The following is a 19727-nucleotide window of genomic DNA, read 5'->3' as shown; positions in this document are numbered from 1 at the left end:
TTGTTTCCGAGTCAATGCTGACTCTTTAAAGATACGCTGGGGCTGAACTAACCTCCCCTTATTTCCTGTCTCTTATCACCAGTGAGACCACAGGGCTTGGTAGGTTCTGGGTCTGTCTTTCCTTAGTGCTTGAGCTGCCTGCAGACTAGATGGTGTGCCTTGTGTCAACCCTCACACTGAAAATTTTATTTTTACTCCAGCTGCTTTCTTTGGATAGCTTTTCAGGGTGGGTTTTTTTTGTTTGTCTGGGGTTTTTGTTTTGTTCTGCTGCTCTTGGTTTGGTGTTATGCTCAGCTTGAAAGGCAAACATGTCAGAAGAATTCAGGCTTTAGAAAAATGATAGTTGGCACCCATCCACGGTATCAGAAATGGATGTCTCCAAGGATTGCTTTGGTTCTAAAAGGAAACAGGACTTAATTAGATGTCCCAGCAGCCCTGCTAGCTGGCAGTCAAACTGGGATGCACTTTGACGTGCGGCAACACATGAAGCAGGACAGAAAGCCTAAACCTTTATCATTTTTTTCTATAAGTTGGGCAGGTCCGAGCTGGATTTTCTTTCATGCTCGTTTTAATGGTACAATCTTTAGTATCCAAAAAGTGGTGCAAGTATGTACATATTCTTCTTGAATTTATTTCCCTCCCATCGTGTTGCATGTCCAGATTAGGGCAGCTAAGAGAAATGGCACTAGCAATGTTATGTTTCAACAAGGGAAAAATGGCACTGCAGCTTTTCTTCTAATTGTGGTCAGAGAGCTGATAGACATTTCAGTGAGCTGAGAGTAAGGGAGAGGATGAAAGATGTAGTTTGGTGTTTCAAAATTCCTGACTTCACGTGGTTAAAACATTTCTTTTTAAAAGATCATGACCATTCCTTATTAAACATGGATATATATGCACAGTTCTCCATGGCAGTTGTGGTCTCCTCTATGGAGCCAGTCCACTTAGCACCCATTCGGTGGGAGCAGTGCTCCCCTGAGAGGTAGCAATGGCAGGTGGCATTATGGCAGCTGGGAGAGGTGCTTCTCCTGTCATGGGATAGATGTGGTAGGATATGTTCTTCCACATGTGTAGCTGTCTCTTGGTATCCAGCACAACATGTAATGCTTTACAGAGCCAGCACGCTTTGTAATACGGCTGTTGGAAGATATTTCCATGTTATTTCCATAGAGTTCACCCAGGTGTGATGGGGAAATTTGGTTCCCTAGTGTCACAGACTGCAAAATGAGATGCAGGGTGTAGGAGAACTGGTTCCTTGATGGGAGTTTGATTTTGTACTGCAAATGGCCAGGCAAGAGAAGAGCTGGGGCAAGGAGCCACCAGATTCCTAGATGTCAAGGTCCACTACCTCTGAGGCCGTCAGGGGAATGGATATCAGGCCTCCTTGGTTTTGCTGCTGTAAAGCTGCACATGTGTCTTTGGATCACTCATAGAGTCCTGACACACTAACAAAGCTAAAATAGGTGCTGAACTGCTTTATGCCTGTCTGGGATTTGATAATTCTGCTCCCTTCCGAAATACGTGAATTTTTATTTCACTTATTCTTTGTTTTAAGCACTCCCTTTTTCCCAGCGGACATCAGGAAAGTGGGGATCCCTTTCACGCTTCTTTGCTCTGTTCCTGGTGAGGGTGGGAGAGGAAGCTGGTGAACAGGACAGAGTGTATCCCCCCAAGGAAGATACACTTCCCCAAGGGCCCAAACCTTCCCAGAAAAGTATGTGCCACTGGTGTTATGGCCCAGAGCAAATTGGACTTTTCAGCTATTGTCTCTAAGCTGTGTATAATGTCTCAGACGCCATTATTGTTCCATAGTTGGCTTCCTCTTCCTTGTTTTATTGACACAGTTTTCCCCATTGCCCATGTGCAGAACAGACTGTTGGTTTTGTTTCTTTTTTTCTTGTTTTGTTTTGGTTTTTTTTTTGTATTTTCTACTTGTGTTTGTGATTCCCCTAGAATCTGCTCTGTCCTTTCTTAGTCCCCAGTGGAGTGTTGGCAGCTGCTCTCAGTCCCTGGTGATTATCACTGATGCGCTTCTTACTTCCCTTTCCAGGTAATTAATGAGTAGATTTAACAAGATTTGACCTTAAAATCTCTCTGGTATCCAAATAATCTTCCTCCAGCTACAATAAGTTTTTGTTTATTTTGCCTCCATAAACTGTTTATTCCCAGAGCTCTCTGAAAAGTTACGGTAGGAAAGAGCACATGCATGCCTGGAGCACCAGAAAATGGAATTAAGGGGAAAGGGCCCCTTTGCTTCTTAGAGCATAAGGAAATCTTGACATTAGTCTGTACCCTTTCTAGCAGGATTTGAAAGAGAAAAGACAGGCTAAGCTATATAAATGTTCTTTTTGGATTTTGAGCTATTCCAATGAAATGTCTCTATTTTTCTGCCATTGCAGCCTGCTCATAGTCCATTCTAAAGTGAAGTAACTTTTCTTACATGAGGACAGATACTTGAAATGTGATTCTTTAATATTGAAGCCCAGCTAATGATAATCAGCATCTCATTAACACTGCTTCATCTGGGGTCTGAATTACTGTTTTCAAGGTGTCAGGGCCAGATTTTTTTCTGGAGCTCCACGTAAAGATAACATGTTTGCATGTGTTCTTTATTTTCATTTGGCTTTACATGGAGGATTTTAGGACTTGTGCTTTTGGAGACAGTTGCAATTCTTGTTTGTTCAGCAAGATAGGTTACCCTGACCCTTACTTTGTTCCCTGGCTCTTGTATTTCTTTGCTGTACAAGGCCAAGCCCTATAAAAGTTAGTCAACACAACTCAGCTTCATTTAGACTCAAATACCATGGCTAAGCACGGTGCTGGTGGCAGCTCTCTGTGACCCTTATAAATTAAAATGCTTACAAGGTTGTGTGCTTCTGTTCCTGTAGGTCTCCTCTGCAGAAACTGAATAATGTAAGAAGTCTTTTTAGCCATAACATCTGTGGTGCTGAGCAGAGGAATCATAGAATGGCTTGGGTTGGAAGGGGCCTTAAAGACCATGTAGTTCCCTACTTTGACCAGGAGCACCTGCCAGTAGACCAGGTTGCTCAAAGCGCCGTCCAACCTAGCCTTTGAACACTTCCAGAGATGGGCATCCGCCAGAAGTCGTAAAGCACACAGGCATACACAGTATTACAAAAATAAACATTTTCTTTATCTTGACAGTTCAGATACACTTAAAAGATTCTGGGGTATGAATAAACCCTATATTTATAGATGAAGTAGAAAACTGCTCAAAGCACTGTCTGAAGAGAGACCAGACGGGGGTGTGGGGGGCGGGGAACGATCACAAAGAGCAGAGTCAGTAATTTGTAAGAACAGGCGAGCGGGATTACAGTGACTTCCTTCCCTAGCGCTGACCCCTGGATGCCCACGAGCTTCAGGAGGGCAATGACAAATGCTGACAGATGAGCGGCACTGACCCTCCCCAGGCCCGGCGGCCCGTCCCGTGAGTGGCCGTGCTCGTTCGCTCGCGTTTCCCCCGGGCCGGGCGGGCGGGGGTGCCCGGGGGCCGGGCGGGCGGTGCGGGAGGAGGGAGGCCGGGCCCCGCCTCGCCGCTGCCCGCCGGGCCGCAGGATGTTCTGCCTGAAAGGTGAGGGTGCTGCGCCGCAGGGAGCGGCCGCCGCCGTGCGCAGCGGGGCCGCTTGGTCTGGGGGACAGCGCGTGGATTTGTGGCTCCTTTTGTTGGGGCGATTGCCATCGCTGCCCGGCGCGGTCCTGCGGGAAGGTGCCGGGCAGCCCGGCAGACAAAAGGCTGCCGCGGTGCGAGCGCACGGAGCGGGGCCGGGGCGGGTGCGCTGCCGCGCGGGAACGGCCGCGGGGCTTCGCGTGTGGAACATCTCTCCTGGTGACGCCGCACCAGAGGCGAATTTGCCTTTATTTAGGTTTTCCCCAGTACGGGTGAGATGTCATGGAGCACCCGAAGAAGAGCAGAGTTAGCTGGTCGCGCTGTGTTACTGCAGATGCTTGATAGAAACTCTACTGCTACGCTAGGTGATGCTTCCTCTCATTCAGAGATGGTGCAGACCGTCGGGACAAGAAGAGTTTTTATGTCCAATGAGATAGTCTTATTTTATATTTTAAATTAAACTTCTTCAGCACGTGGTTCTGAAACGAAAAGACTATGAAAAGCTTACTGGTTTTGTTTCACGCCCATATTTCTGTTTTTATTAAAAATTGATACTACTACTTTTCTTACTGAAGTAAGATGAAAGCTGACACCAGAGAGCCGTTGTAAGGAAGCGTTTAGGACTTATAAAGAAACAATTTCCCTGGGAAAGAATAACAATTACGTTAATTACTTAAGTGCTTATCAGTGCTTGCTCAGAGTGTTTTTCTCTCTTTAGTTAGTTAGAGTCATGGTTTAGTGGTGGACTTGGTAATGCCGAGTTAACAGTTGAATTCCATGATCTGAGAGGTCTTTTCCAAACTAAATGATTCTATGATTCTATAAAACATTGACTATTTTTATTCTACTAATAGCTTCTATTTATGCAGAGTTCCCACTAAAGGGTCTTGGTGCAATCATAAATTTAAAAAGACATTAAAAATAGTTCCTTTTCCGCAAATTTCAGAGTAGTGATCCAGTGTTCCTAGAGAAAACCTGAACGAATTGCACAACTCAATTTGCTATGCAGTGGTTTATCTTAAATAAAATCGTTCCTGCATACAAAAAACCTACACAGTTTAAAATTCTTAACGCCACAAGAGGTTTTCAATTCACAACAATTCAGCAGATGACAGGAATTACAAAACAATAAAAGATGAAACTTTTGTTGCAGCATTAACCTAATGATACAGGACAAATCGTTTAAAGGAAGAGTATAATAGGTAAAAGCTTTTCAAGCCTGTTGAGGCAGCTAAAGTCTGAGACTTTTGTAATCTAGATCACCTGACTGAAAATGAAACAAGGAGTGAAATTTTCAGAGATTGTCCTATGTGCAGCAAATGAGCTTGTACAGAAGCAAAATATTTTTGCCTTGCATAATTAAATTCAATTACGCTAGCTTTTTTCTTTTAAATCTTAAGTAGAATGCATAGGAAAAGACTTTTCAACATTTTCAGGTTTTATTTGTGAATAAGTTGCTAGTTCCAAGATACAAAAACCCCATCTAAGGGCTTCTCTTAAAAGCAGTGGAAGTACTGGGTAGCTGTGCTGCATAGCAGCATATTTTGGCATTGTGTTGATTCTTTCCTGTTTGCATGCACTCTGTCACTGTGCTTTGCTCTATTTTGATAGCTTGGAGTAGACTTCTCCCTACCTTCAGCATCAGCAGCTACCGTGTATTACATTATTGAGCACTGAAAATCATGATCCTGAAATAATCAGCCGGAGTGTTAATACTGATAACATCAACATGCAAAGGAGAAATGTTGTGACACACCCATCCTTTTTACTGGCTTGACGGTAGCCTGTGTAGGGAGAAGGTCTCTTAAACAGCAGGGCACATCTTCCTCTCAGGTGCTGCTGGCTTGTTTGGGCTCTGAGAGCTCAAGGAGAAGCAGTGTGGTTGTTCAGGTGCTGCCCTGGCTTGCCAGCTCCCAGTGTTTGCTCAGTCTGATTTGTCAAGCACACTCCATCTGATAAATGAATCCCAGGTCTGAGTCAGTGTAGTCTGTTGGTGTGTGTAGGATGGGTGATGAAATCCCCCCACTCTAAAACTTGGCCTCCATGAGCTCTAGAAGTCTGCTGCCTCTAATTTTTTCTTTTTAGGGGAAGATAGGTGCTCAGAGCTGGGTGTCTCTGCCCATGCATGGCAGGTGACCCAGTGTCTCCGGCTCCCGGGCTGGTCCAGGCTGGCCCTCACACAGCACCAGTCTGTGGGCAGCTCTCAGCTCTTCAGCACAACCTTCAGGTGCCCCCATAGCCAGAAACATGGGTTGTATTGGAATTTGACCTAAGTTGGGCACCTGCAGCAGAGGCAATAGTGCATGCTAGTTATTGATCTTTGGGACTGAAGGAGTACAGATGGAATATTGAAATAAATTTCCCTGGTAAAAAATTAATTCCTAGCAATGTCATGAGCAGTTCATTGGCATGTGCTGAAAAATGAGCTCATGATTTTGTGATACTTGCCTGGAGTTTCCTTCATAGCTTTTGTAGAGGAAGAATAGTGCCAAGAAATGCTGTAAAGCAGGCATGTGTGCTTACTGCTTGCCTGCACTTGGGCAGTATTTTCCATCCTTGCTTGTCTTACAGCTGTGCATTTGAGAGGGAAGTCTTTTATACTAATAATAGCAAGAAGTTATGATAGAAGCTATCCATGAAAAATCCCAGGCATGTGCTGCTTGCTCTCTGGAGAAGAGTTCCATCCTTGAAATGCTGATTTTTAATTTTTTTTTTTTTTTGTCAAAGATCACAAGGCTGCTCACCAGTTGTCTCGTGTTGTGTGTATGTAAGGACATTCCTTGGATTCCTTTCTTGGCAATTTTCTCGTGAAATATCCAATGTTTGAAATCAGGAACAGATTTTCTCTGTCTTTAAATAAATGTGTTTTCCAAGTTGAACTAGACAAGAAAAAATTTGTAAAAGTTGCTTTCTTTTTTCTTTCTGTTTAAAGTTTTACTTTTTTGTGTGTATAACACCAGGCCAAAATGAGGAAGGGGACTTAAAATAATCTAAATGAAGGGATCTGTCAAAGTGAAGATTCCTGGCAGAATTAAGTGAGTTTAGTTTAAGCCTAGATTGATCTTGTGGTATTTCTTCCTCTGTATTCATTTCAGTTTTTTTATTTGTTTCAGTTATGCATAATCACAATGGGATCCATTCTTTTTGTAGTTGTTTTTTATATCATATGTTTTATTTTATTAGGGTGAGTAACTTTGAGGACACTTACTATCTCCAGTTCTTCGACGTATAAAAGCAGTTTGAACAAAGACAGAATTAGTACACACTGACGTTTAAGTATCAAGCATATGACTATGAGTTACAAAAACCCCCTACTTCTCAGTTCAGTTACACCTGTGTGAACCTTGGACACGCCAGGAGAGCTCTGTCAGACATGTTGTATTCCCATGCTGTGGGGGAAAAAAGTCAGTTTCCACTTAGCTGCTGGCAAGATTTTACTGTTTAAGATTGCATAAAGTTTGAAGGTTTTGTTCATTAAATGACAGCTTTATTAATTCACACTGAAGGAAGGAGAGGAGTGGAGGTGGGGAATGATGTGTCCATGGCTGAGTGTGGATAATAGTATCTGGTACAGGAGCAGCCTTTCTCTGTCAGGCTGCAGTGAATGGGAATGGCTTCTAACTGTGCCTGGAAGTATGGAATGAAATTGAACATAACAAAAGGGAGATTATAGGTCTGGGTAATAACAATCTTACTGAAGTTAGTCCATGCTCAGAAATACTATAAATATACTTCTGCTTTTAAGTGTTGTTCAAGTCCTTCACCTATGGCTACAGTCCTATTGTCTAATGTACTTAAAATACAAAATACTGTTTCTGCTTGGATTCATTTACAGTTTAAGTGCATTGGAAGAGGGTAGCATATATATATAAAAGGGAATTTTCAAAGGTAGTGGAATGCCTGGATAGCAGAGCTGTAGCCATGCCTGTGGTGCCTGCCTGTGGTGCCTACCCTGCATGTTTCTTGGCTCTGTTTGTAGCAGAATGGGCAGATGGAAATCCCAGGGAGTACTTGTGCCATGCTGACCCACTGGGGGAGAGTGGAGTACCCCAGCTCTTGCTTCTGCAGTTCAGAGGTTGCCTGCAAATATATTTAATCACCACATTGTGGAAGCATGTTGTTCCACTCCTTGGAGCTGTTTCATTTGACTGCCTCTGAGGAGACCACCAAATGGCACGGGTACAGAACCTGCGGAATGAATGCCTATTGTTTGCTGTGGTTTTGCTTTGCTTTTTTTGGTCATAGAACAGGGTGTGGGTGCCTGTTTTTTCCGTTGAATTTTTAAGAAGGTCAGTGGCAGTTGGTGAAGCAGGGTGAGCATATGCAGGCATTAGGTAAAAATCTCTTCTGGCAGGTACACCAGCCTTTCCCAGGGCACATGGGCTTTCACCCTGAAGTGGTACGGTGACAAGGCAAGCCAGATAGATTCAGCTGTGAAATCAGTTAGTATTAAAGCTCTCCATCAGTAAATCTTTAGGTGATGATTGGAAATGTGGAGGTCAGGGCAGACTACTGTATGTGCTTGGCCCTCAGTACTTGAATTCAGCTTGTGCTTTTCAAACACCGTGCAGTATAAACACACACAGACAAAAATACTTGATGTTTGTAGTATTTTCGTTGACTCAGGTGGTGTTCTTTAAGACTATGAAAATTGACTCCTCTGCTGTCACAACTGTGTAATTAAGACACAGCTTTTCCTTCACATGTGCATTTAATGCATGCTCTGCCTTTCTGTTCCACATCTGGCTCTTTATTGGAGGCTGCAATAGGAGCCATTTGCACAATTCACACAGCACTGCAATTCTGAAGAGGGCCTGTTGGTAAGTGAATCATAGGTAGAAAGATCATCTGCTGTTTTCCTTGACCTGCTGATGTTTGCTTTTAAGCAATATCTGTTAACCTCCTCCATTGTCTGGAGGGCTGTAGTACAATGAAGTTGGCCATCACTGTGCAAAGCAGTAGTAGAGGGCAGTGAATTTCTGTCAAATTGCAGCAAGAAGCCAGCACTTAATTTTAAGCAGTAAAATGTGTGCAGGCTAGAGAATATTAAAATAGATGTAAAAGTAGCATGCACAGCTGATTGGATTAATAAGCACTAAAGAATTTCGTGTTGAAGTGGTCTTTGAGACAGCATACACATACTCGAAATCTATTAATAATCTTCATGCATTTTTCAGTGCTTTAAGCATGGTAATGATTGCACATTGTACAAGTATTGTGTTACCAGATTTGTATTCTCTGTGCTTGTTACTTCTCTACATTGGTTTTTCCCCCAGTCCCATCCTCCCCCCAAACAGCATTTTTGCAGAAGGCTGCTGTTACTTCCAAGGAAATGCCATAAACCTTTGTCAAATAGGAGACCCGTTCTCTGTGAAAGCACTTTGCCTGATCTTAAGAAATGGAAATTTCGTTAATTCTTTTATTTGGAGTCCTGTCACAGCTGTGATCTTGCCTGTGGTTAATGGCTGGCAAAACAGTCTATAATTACCTCAGGCATCTCTTTCTAATACTATCCCAGTCATCCAGAGCATCCCACTTTTTTCTAGCTATATTTAAAAAAAATTCAGAAAATGTTTTTGGCATTTGAAGCTCTTGTATAACTTACCTGGACTTTCAGACTTTAAAATATTTTAAACTTAATTGCTGGTCATATGCAGAGATTACAAAAGCATAGGTTATTTAGTCTAGCTGGTAGCTTGGGAGGTAAATACCACAAGGAGGGAGGAAGCCTGTTGAAGTCCAAGGAGAGTATTGGCACAAGATAAATGGTTATGACTGTGTTCTGAATTAATTGAAGTCAGACATTAAAAGGTTCCAAACCATCTGAGGAGGGAAGTTGTGAAACAGACATCCAAAGAGGATAATGTGGACAAAGAATGTTTTTAAGATCGTTCTTGATAATGTTGTGGAGAGTTTTAAGTTAGAGTTTCTGGAGCTGGTAAGGGAACTTTGTGACAGAGGGCTACATGGAAACTTGGGGACAGGATTGCATTTGCACTTTGCAAACGTTGTAGTCGTCCCATGTTTAAGTGCTTCTGTTGGTCGTCCTGTGAAGACCAGGAAGAATTATCCCTTTAAATATGTAGTTGCAGCTTCTGAAGTTTCTCTTGGTTCTGCTTCACTGGAGGCTGGCTGCAGGAAAAGGCTGGACAAAGAGCAGGATGTGCTGCAGGTTCTCATGGCGTCAAACCATCTCACAGATGTGCCCTGCTCACCCCATTTTTTCCTTTAGACTCATCAACAGGTACTGCTGAGGTGGAAATTTCCCCAAAAGCTCAGCCTGGTCGGGTTTGCTGGACTTTTCCTGTTCTTTTCTAGTGCCAGATGTGCTGCACTCTCCTTAGAAGTTTTATCTTACAGATTTCCTGCTTTCAAAGTCTCCAGACCTTGCTGACATCTTTTAGTTTTCTCTTGCTCTTTTCTTGTGACGCACTGTTTTTACTCACATAGTGAGATACTGCTGTGTCTCACTTCAGGCTGCTTGTTACAAGGTCTTCCTTGGCCTGTGAAACCTTTATATCCAGAGATGTGTTGAAAATCTGCTCTTTGCAGCATAGCATCCCAGCCCCTTTCTCTTTCTGACTTTTAATGCATCTCCACTTTAATTTAAACCCATCAATAGTGCTTAAACAGAAATACAAGCCAGGCATTTTAGCCACATCCTGTGAGCATTTGTGGTGCTCAAGCAGAGGCATCTCCAGCAGAGGCATCTCCAGCACCGGCAGATCCTGCTTTTCATGACAGTAATGTGCTTTCTGACTGCATCTCTGCATCTCAGCCACAAAGTCTTGGATTATTTTGTGTGTCTTTTAGCCTTAAGAGAATTGCTGCATCTTTAACATGCTTACATGGGATAACGAAGCATGATGCTTAAGTAATGAGGAAAACCCAGCTTTTTCCTCCCTTCATTATTAGGGCAACAAGTTGCCAACTCTTGCCTGAAGGTTTAATTTGCAGGGAAACTTGTGTTAAAATGGGAGAAAAGCTTTCCACCATCTGAATGCACAAAGGGACCCTTCTTCAGTCATTCAGGTTTGCTTTTTCTTGTCTTGGTTTCATATCTCAGATGAATCCAAGATCACAGGGAGGGTTTTGTAGTTGCTAGCAACCAGAAGCCATCATTTGTGCAGCACCCTCTGGAGAGGTGACCTTCCTCATGCAAACCATACTAGAAAACAGAAGATGGTGGGAACACTGAGTCCTTCTTGAGGAAGAAGGATGCAAGGGTCAGTGTTAACTTTTCTCCTTACAGCCAGAGTGCTAGAGTAAATGTGGCTGACATATAAAGAGAACAGAAGAAAATGCAAAACTGTGTTTCCTGCCTAATGGGTATTTGGAAGACAGTTTTTTATTATTTTCAAAGCCTTTTTTTTCTTCCATCTTCAGTGTGTCCATGTGGATTGTCATGAGTCAGTGCATGCTCTGGAGCAGTGTTGCTGGTTAGGGCAGTGGTCCTGCCTGGAAGATTGCTGTGGTGAGAGTTGTTCCACTCTGTCAGATCATACAGCTTCTAGCTCCACTCTAAAGATCTTGAAGGGTTTCTGATGTTGTTCTCCCATGCAGAGGTTGCTCTCATCTTATTGCTTCTCATCTTAAAGGATCGTTTTCAAGTCAGTTAAAAATAATTTTACTTTCCTCCTAAAATTTTGGAACCTGTTCTTGAATTATCATGCTAATTTGTGTGGCTTTACTCTCATTTTTAAAAAAAAGTCTAGTGCAAAATACGTATAAAGGCTGAGTGATTCTTTTTAAGAACAAAAAAATTTATAATCTGTTCAACTTCGAATTTATCTTGATTCAGTGGCCTACAGTCTGTCAAAATACAGAATTTTAAGAATACATAATTCTGAAATTAACTGAAGCATAGACCTGAAGAATTATATAAATTTTTCATGTCTTTATTTGTGGCTTTGATATGGGCCTTGTCGTAACCAAGGCATTTTGCATTGCTCAGTTAGAGTTGTTGCACAGAAGAGCCTTCTCTAACAGAAAGTTGGCATGCAGGGAGGATAATCAGAAAGGAGACTTTTCAATAATATTCCTTGGAAATCCTGGATTAATTTTTTTTTTTTTTTTTTTTGGCCAGCAAACAGACTGAAAATGAAACTCATAGACAAGTGGGTCTATTAATTTGTGGTCTTGTATACAGATGGCTGCTCTTTCCAGTTCATTTTGTGAAGCTCAACCATTTGACTTTTTTTTAACAGAGCAGCAACTCCAGATACAAGAAAGAACAGCCCTGGTGGGCTGTGTAGCAGCTGTAGCACCTGCATTCAATCATTTTGTTGGAAAATCAGTTGCTGTAAGAACAGCTGACTGTTTACTTGGTAACTTCATATTCTGCCTGAAAAAGCAGTCCAGAAAGTTTATTGTTAAAGATACAAAAATGACAAGTCAATATGAATTTTCTCTAAAAAAACATCAAGACTTTGTAATTGATAGTAAAAAGTTCACACATCATTCAGATATATTTATTGACTGGGACTCGACAGGAATGCTCTTCCTAGGGTGTGACTTCATGTTGGATTGAAATACTGCTAATTTGTACTGCTCCTCATTAGCTTAATCTTTTCTTTGGCAAGGGGTACATATTTTTGTCATTATTCTTTCTAATGGAATTTGATGCATTCCTCTAGCCTGATCTGTAAACCCAAGAGTTTACTTACTCTTTACAGAAAGCCTTTATGTGACCTCTTAGAAAGTAGGTGGGCTGTATTTAGTCATAGTTCATAAGAAGCTAGTGCTAACTGGCTTATCTTGCATAGATATGATTTTCAAGTAAATGTGACACTTCAGTTAAAAATTTACTGCTGAACCATTCCAGGTTAATGGGATTATATTTGATACAAAGTTTTGTTTTAGTTCTTTTAACGTAATTAATTATCTTCGCTGAGTTACGACCATTCCTTAGGCTGCTGACAGAAGCATGTGACAAGGCTACTTTTTTTCATTGGCTGTGCTTTTAAAAATAATAAAACTACTTTATCTTAAGCATATGCAATGATTATGAGAAGCTATGTCTACACTGGCAAGTTACCATGACAGGAGAGGGATCTGTGGCGTGGAGTAGGTGTGACATCCTTGTGCCTGCCATGCAAACCAGTGGCATGGGATGTGGAAGAGCATCTCTGAGTGGAACCAATGTATGGCTGAAATGTACACCAATACACAGGAAAACCCCTTCAAGCTGAAAATTGAAAAACATGACTATTTAATTTCTTACTTTTAGACAATTAGGTTTGCCATTCTTGCTCCTTCACTGATGTTTTAATATTGTTGCATTCTGTTGTCGTGTGCCTGATGTATTAGCTGCTGCTCTGTTGTCTGAAAAACAATGAATGAATGCTCTGCTCAGACTGAACGATGGCTCTTCAGTGTTGAATGTTGTGCCCTACAGAATGGAAAATCCAGTCCTTGTCGGGCTAAGTACTACCTGCCAGTTTCTATTTAAAATGGATGAGCAAAATGGATCAGCTCATCTTTTGACATCCTGAGATTTTTTTTTTTACTATATACTGAAGTAGGTTGGAAAGAACCTCTAAAATCATTAGTCCAATGTTAACCCAGCACTGTCAAGTCCATCACTGAACCATGTCCCCAAATGTCACATTTACAGGTCTTTTAAATACTTTCAGTGATGAGGACTCAACCAGTTCCACATGGACAGCATGTTCCAATGCTTCACAGCCCTTTCAGTGAAGAAGTTTTTCCTAATATCCAATCTAAACCTCACCTGGTGCAACCTAAGGCCATTTCCTCTTGTCCTGTCGCTTTTTACCTGGGAGAAGAGGCTGACCATCACCTGGCTACACCCTCTTTTCAGGGAGTTGTAAAGAGCGCTAAGTTGTCCCCTGAGCCTCCTTTTCTCCAGGCTAAACACCCCCAACTCCCTCAGCTTATCCTTATGACTTGGGCTCCAGACCTTTCACCAGCTTTGTTGTCCTTCTCTGGACTTGCTCCAGCACCTCAATATCTTTATTGTGAGGAGGACTTGAGGTATGACCTCATCAGTGCTGAGTACAGAGGGACAATCACTGCCCTGGTCCTGCTGGCTGGGATGCCATTGGCTGCCTTGGCCACCCGAGCACATGCTGGATCATGTTCAGGCACTGTTGACGAGCACCTCTAGGTCCTTCTTTGCCAGGTGGCTTTCCAGCTACTCTTACTCCAGCCTTTAGTGCTGACTGGAGCTGTTGCGACTCAATGACAAGACCTGCCACTTGGCCTTGTTGAACCTCACAGTTGTCCTCTTACCACCTATCCAGCCTGTCCAGATCCTTCTGCAGAGCTTTCTTGCCCTCCAGCAGATCAACGCTCCCACCCAGTTTGGCATCTGCAAACTGACTTAGGGTGCTCTTGATCCCCTTGATCATTGATAAAAGATATTAAAACAGGACTGGCCCCAACACTGATCCCTGGGGAGCAACACTAGCAACCAGCTGCCAGCTGGATGTAACTCCATTCACCACCACTCTCTGGGCCCAGCCATCCAGCCAGGTTTCTACCCAGCAAACGCTGTACCCATCCAAGTCCTGGGCTGCCCATTTCTCCAGGAGAATGCTGTGGGAAATTCTCAAAGGCTTTACTGAAGTCTAAGGAGACAACATTTCGCTCATCTTACACAGAGCTTAAAAGCAGTTCTTTATGAGGTACTCACTGAAACACTGACCGTGTAAAACCAAAATGTTTTAGAAGTACTCACTAAAAATAATGAATTCTCTCAATACAGGTTTGCATTCTTTTTACCATTTTTGTTGTTTTAGTCTTGAGAGCATTCCTAACTCTCCATGGCACACCTGGCCAAAGCAGGCCTTCCCAGGAATGTGCGTGTCCAGGAGGTGGCACTGCATTTTTGACAGCAGTGATGGTGTACATGAACAGAAGGCAGCGTGGCCACACCATTTCCTCCAGAAGGAGGAGGGCAAGGAGGCTGCAGCCTTCTGACTGGAGGCTGCTTTCTAACAGTGGTTTTTATCAAGTAGTGTAGGTTGCTTTGGTTTTTGTACTGAAAACCCCACTGCGCGTGAGCTCTTCCAGTGAGCTGTGCAGGTGGCAGAGATGTTGCTGCTGCTCTGTATCAGGAAGGTGCTTCCCTCTTTGGGCTTTTAAATCCATTAAAAAAGAATTGTGAGAGGTAATAGGAGTGGGGAGGTGACTTCTTTCTCTTCCTGTTACCATGGTAATAAGTTTAATGAGCAGACCTGAACCAGGTAATCCTACCCAACCCTGTCTGAGTTGCTGTTTAATATGAACTGTAAAATAAGCTGGTGGGATGTGACTCCTTTGCTCACAGAGTGTGTGGGTGTAGCAGTAGTGTCAACACTGCCATCCACTGTGGCCCCAGACTGGAAACCGTCTTCTCCCCCGGCTTCTGGCAGCATCATCTTTTGCTCTGCATTTTCAGAGGGATCAGAGATGTGTGGGACCCAACTGCTAGAGTAAGGCAGCAAGAATAGCTTGTTGTAACTATCAGTAGTGATACCCAGTTGCTTCTGTTTCACTCACAGCCCTGTCTTCTGCCCCAAACATGTATCACCCCCTTCCCAAAGGTGGTCCGGGTCACAGAGTGCACAGACCAAAGTACTTTGTATTTCTTTTTTTATGGCAGCAGAGCTAAACCAGAAGGGCATAGGAAGGCATTTCTGAGTTACCTGCTGCTTATCTTGCTGGCTTTAATTGCTTTCTCGTTTAAATATTGCAAAGCAGTGATCAAGCATTAATATCAAACATAAAATATTGCTTGTTGCTCTTAAGAAGGCTTTCTAACTGAAAGTAGAGTTGAATAATTAGAACACAGAAGTGTATTTTAAAGTACAGGACTGCCAATAATGGAACACAAAGTATATTTTTCTTGTCTAGTGTCTTATGTACTGTGTATAAAATTCCTTATTGAATTAAAAATAATTGCAGAGGGCTATTACATAACAGCAAAGGAAAAATTAAATTAAGCTATGAAAGAGAGGGTAATGGGTATGTTCAGAGTTGGTGCAGCAGAGGAAATACAGGCACGTAGATTCCTTATAATCGTTGTGTATTATGTTTGGTCTTATTGTTGGTTTTAGTTGTGTTTTACGGGTGCCTGCTATAACCAGTGGTTTGCAGATTCAGTGTCCTTGCAGAGGGCTGAGGTTGCCTAAGGATGACACCTTGAAGCTGGGAGCGACTATTTGGGTACCAGGAATTAAGCCAGCCAAATGCCCCATCATTCAGGGATTTGCCTCCAGTTTGTTAGGTACACAGTTGCCAGGGACACTTGCTGTAGCTTTTTACAAAGCATATTTACTTGTTAGGACTGCTTTTACCTGCCATGCCAGTCAAGCTCTTTAAGCTGCACATACCTTATTACTTATATCCTTAAAAAAATTTTTAAAAGAGCTAAAAGCTCATAGATACAGTGTGATCACAAGCATAGGATAAAAATACATCCATGAAAGTAGTAGGGGATAGAACTAATGCTGGAGAGCCTGAATATGGCCAAATGAAGAGAGCTTTTTGGAACATCACAAAGCTTTGTGTGCATCCCTGCCACCCTGGGTCCCTTTCATGTCCCTTGCACCCTGATGTCTGCAAGTACTGTACAAGGTCTTCAAATGCTGGGCTTGCTTTAAACACTGTAAAGCTGATACCTCCTGCTCGCTTCCTGTTTGAGAGATTTCGTGTTCAGTTAAAAAGCAAATTTACAATACCTCAAGGTGGGGGTTGTTTTCTCTTTGTTTTGAAATTCTTTAGCTTTTATATGCTGTATTTGTGTTAAAGGAACATGAGTTAAGACTCCACACACACTATATGCACAGGAAAGAGGAAAGGTACGTGCACAGGCCAGGAGAGCAGGACATCCCATGTCCAGTCTAGCCATTTCCAGTTCCAAAGGATACTGGGTGCTCCACCATGAAGGACATGTGCTGATTCTTGCTGTGTCTTGAGTTGTCCATCTATAAAAGGAGGATACTTCTCTCTGAGAGTATTATTTTAAGGCTTAGTTAATGCTATATGGTCTGATGAAATATGTTTAATATATAAATATTATTTTTTACCTGTTTGTTTTAAAAATAACTACTTAAGTACAATTTAAAAGCTCCAGCTGCTTATCCAAAAAGCCCAGAATACATCAATCCATCACTGCTAAAAATAGAATCAGTGTCTAATTAGGGCAAAGTTTATCCCCGTGGATTTCTAAGGGCTGTCTTTAATTTCCAGTTTGGCTGCTGGGCTTGCATCAGGAATTACTTCATTTGATGGTTTTGTTGTGCAAGGTGTCCATAAAAGTGCTGTTATTTCACTTCATGGTGCATATTGCCTTCTATCCAGAGGATCTACAAATTGTACATAAAGACTGATGATATAATTCCTTATGTAGCCTATTTATAAAGATTATCTTAATGCCAGAGTAGGGCTGACATTACAATCCTTTGTGATTCCATATCCCCCAAGTTCCCAATAGATGTATCCTATATATTTTTTAAACTCCTATGTGTAATATTCATCAGTATCATTGCTGATCTCAGAGCTCAGGACCACATATGCTTGTCTAATACAAGGGATAATGTTTTCTTTGGTTGTTTTTTCTTTATAATTTTGTTTCTTTCACACCTGAGTTAGTCACAGTTTTGTGAGTCCTGTCAAACTATTAATGATCTTTTTTGTTTAGACCAAACATTGTTTCCAATATAAGGAAATAAATGTTTTCTGTAATTATTCCTAATGATTCAAGCTCTCTCTAATAGAGCCTGAGTGTGAGGAGTTGGTTTAGCAAAAACGAAATATGCTGATAAATATGCACATTTAACAGCCTGCTCAGAGCATTCATACTTGCATTACTAATAGTTCCATTTTTAAACTGCATGAAAAAGAATAATAAAGGAAATAAAATGTTACTTTTGGGAAATCTTTCTATAAAAGATAGCTCAAGGCTGTGAAAAATGAACAGCCTCACTTTTGTGTATTTGAAAAAAAAAAGCCGCACTACAGCTGCAGTAGAATACGTGAAGTTTAATCAAAAGTTTTGTGATAGAATTTTGACTTTATCAAACTTAGGTTCTTGCTCCATATAGACATAGCATAAAATAACTGGGTTTTTTTTACAGGATTTTTGGGGGGAGGTGAAGAGGCAATGTACACAGTATCTTTCTCACATGACCATGGTACATCTTGGCAACACTTTATGGTTTTACATTTGCTAATAGCTGAGACCATAACCATCACCAAATTTTTTATCATTTATGTTACCAAGGTCTTCCAGGCTTCAGGGAAGAACAGATTTATTCTTCAAGTAAAAAACTTGTGGGGACATTAATGCCTGCCATATGGTAAATATACTTGTTAAACTCGATTTCATCCATGATCCCATTATTGTGCATCAGCCTTATTCGTGAGCATGCATTGGAAACATGGATAATTGAGTACGTCTGTAGTCTAGAGAAGTGCATGGTAAATGTCATGGGGACTCCAGGGCAATATGTTATCTTGTGTCATCTTGATAAGTGTTTGGGAGCATGGGAGTCTGCTGAACACTGAATTTTGTTGGTGTCCCCTGTCTTCTTGCCCCTGGGTTTGTACTCCATGTTACCTGATAATACTGGTTTGGTGTGTAGATCAAGTAACTCCAGTATGATTGTGTAGGGATAGAAAGACTGCATGCAAACATCAGCCAGTATCCTTTAGAAATGTAATCTGATAGTGTGATTTTGAGTTGTTAAAGTAAAAAAAAAATCCATAACTGAAATCCACCTGTATTCTTATGTAATAAAAGATACTGTTCCTGTCTGCAGGAGCAATAAATGCATGTCCAAGTGCACACTTTTATCAATAGCCTGGTATTGCTCTGAAGTTTTGTGCATCGTATCTGTGACAGTGACTCTTCCCAGGACCCTGATAATCACAGGGAATTGAAAGGGTGAGACAGCAGGCACAGTGACCAGACAAGTGGGTTATAGAGGTACTGTCCCATTAGGGAGGCATTAACAGGGCCTTCTTATGAACTGGTTCACTGACAGCACTCTTGGGGTTTCATTCCACCCAGGAGGACTGTCTAGACATTCATTTATTCTGGCAGACACAAGAATATCAGCGCAGTTGATGAGTGAATTGAGCTCTGTTAATGTTAATCACAGTTTGTCTTTCTCATAGTCTGATGAGTAGATGTACTTGGCTTTGTAAATTTGTATTTGCCTCAAAGGCCTGTTTGCCAGCATTCAGCATTTGCCAGTGAGTTTCTGCTGTCTATACAGACAAGCCAGTGGTACCAACAGCTATTGCCCTTGCTCTTGGCACATTTTCCCCTTTCCATCCAGATTTTTGCAGTTCTCAAAAAATGTAGAATTGCAGGCAGGGCTTGTTTCATCCCTATTTATTAAACGTATCTGCACAGTTCATTATAAGACCTGTTTTCATCTACTTGCAAGTTTGCTGAGATTCAGTCATGTGAGATGTGTATGAAATGCTTTATAGTGAAAATTATTTACTCAGATTGCTGTGCAGAGTAACAGGATGTTAAACAAAAAACCCCAAATAAACAAAACCCCCTCACCAAACTAGCCAGTTTTTCGTAAACTTTCTATGCTTTGCCAGCACTGTTGAGTCAGTGTTGCAGACAGTTTGTGCTGGATGGTGCTCTGTGTTTTGTGTCTCTGGAGGTTGATGCCACGCTGGTGCAGTGCCTGTGGGCAGCTGGTGTGTACACCCTGCTCCCAGGCTGCAGCTGCCAGTGCAGGCAGCAGCAGCACTGAGGCAGCAGGAGATGTGTGTGTGTGTCAGGGGGAAAGAGGAGATGTGCATCTCTGTGTTGTTTTTCTAAAACAGTGGGCTTGGGATTTTTTTTCTTCCTGACCAAAAGGTTATTGCAGCTGTAATAGAAATAGCACATAAAGCCTTTTTTATTATGTGTAGGTACTTACATTTTGCTCCTATATAGAGAGCAGCCACTTCCATGAATGGTATGGGCTGCCACCAAAGCATTTATAAAGAACAGTTAAGAAAGCAGACTAAGAATTGTTCTTCACTGTACTTTACTCAGGGTTTTGATATCTTCCCATTTTTATAAACAAATATTCTCCCATGTAATCTTTCAAACAACATAAAACTTTAAAAATTGCTGAAGACAGCA

The 19727-nt window shown here is 41.9% G+C and overlaps 1 protein-coding gene across 7 annotated transcripts in view; it reads left to right on the top strand.

Moving 5' to 3' along the window:
• NHSL1 (NHS like 1) overlaps window positions 1-19727 on the top strand; it is a 184107-nt gene that overhangs the window by 86754 nt on the left and 77626 nt on the right. The gene's annotated exons all lie outside the window — the stretch shown is intronic.

The sequence above is a fragment of the Corvus cornix genome, chromosome 3, assembly GCF_000738735.6.
Source record: "Corvus cornix cornix isolate S_Up_H32 chromosome 3, ASM73873v5, whole genome shotgun sequence".
Lineage (NCBI taxonomy): Eukaryota > Metazoa > Chordata > Aves > Passeriformes > Corvidae > Corvus > Corvus cornix.
Note: the sequence above shows the minus strand (reverse complement) of the source record. Positions and strands in the feature narration are given on the sequence as shown.